The sequence below is a fragment of the Octodon degus genome, unplaced genomic scaffold (assembly GCF_000260255.1).
Source record: "Octodon degus isolate 3935 unplaced genomic scaffold, OctDeg1.0 scaffold00135, whole genome shotgun sequence".
In the NCBI taxonomy this organism is placed as follows: Eukaryota; Metazoa; Chordata; class Mammalia; order Rodentia; family Octodontidae; genus Octodon; species Octodon degus.
The window spans coordinates 7,118,299-7,119,006 of NW_004524711.1; positions in this window are offsets into that span (position 1 = coordinate 7,118,299).

The window sequence follows — 708 nt, forward strand, 5'->3', positions numbered from 1 at the left end:
TATATGCATGTTTTTCCCCTACCTTTTTGCTTATCTTTTCTTCTTTCTTTCCACTTCGTTGTTTAATCCTTATGCTCTGTTTCTTTCCATTTTACTGTATCTGTTATACCTTTCAGGTTTCTGTATGCTGATATCTGTGAACTAAGCAACTACAATGAGGACAGCAATATGTAACACAAAAACCATGCTTGAATACCTTTCATCTTGGTCTTCTACATGTGTACCATTCCTAATCTCATATCAATTACTCTCTTTAAAATAATTTTTTAAAAGGTAAGAAAAGAAAAAGAGAGAGAGAACAAAAATTTAAGATTTCTTAAAAGCAAGAGGTAACATTCAATCACATGTCTAATCTTACATAACTATATCTGTTAATCTGAGCAACAGATTTGACAATAAAAATAGATAATATATCAACCATAGTTAATCAGCTATTCCTGTTTTGAAACTCTAAAACATATGTATATGGGGTGGTGAGATGGCTCAGTGGTCTAAAGCACCTACTTAGAACAAGCTAAGCTAAGCAAAGCACAGGGACCATGGTTCAATCCCCCAGCACCACATGCCAGCCAGCCCCGCCCCCTGGTGGGCTGAGCTGGCCACACACACACACACACACACAAAACAAATAAATAATTAAAAAATAATAATAAAAAAGTAAAACATATGTATTATTGTATGTTACCCTGTTTCTGTCTTTGTTTCTGA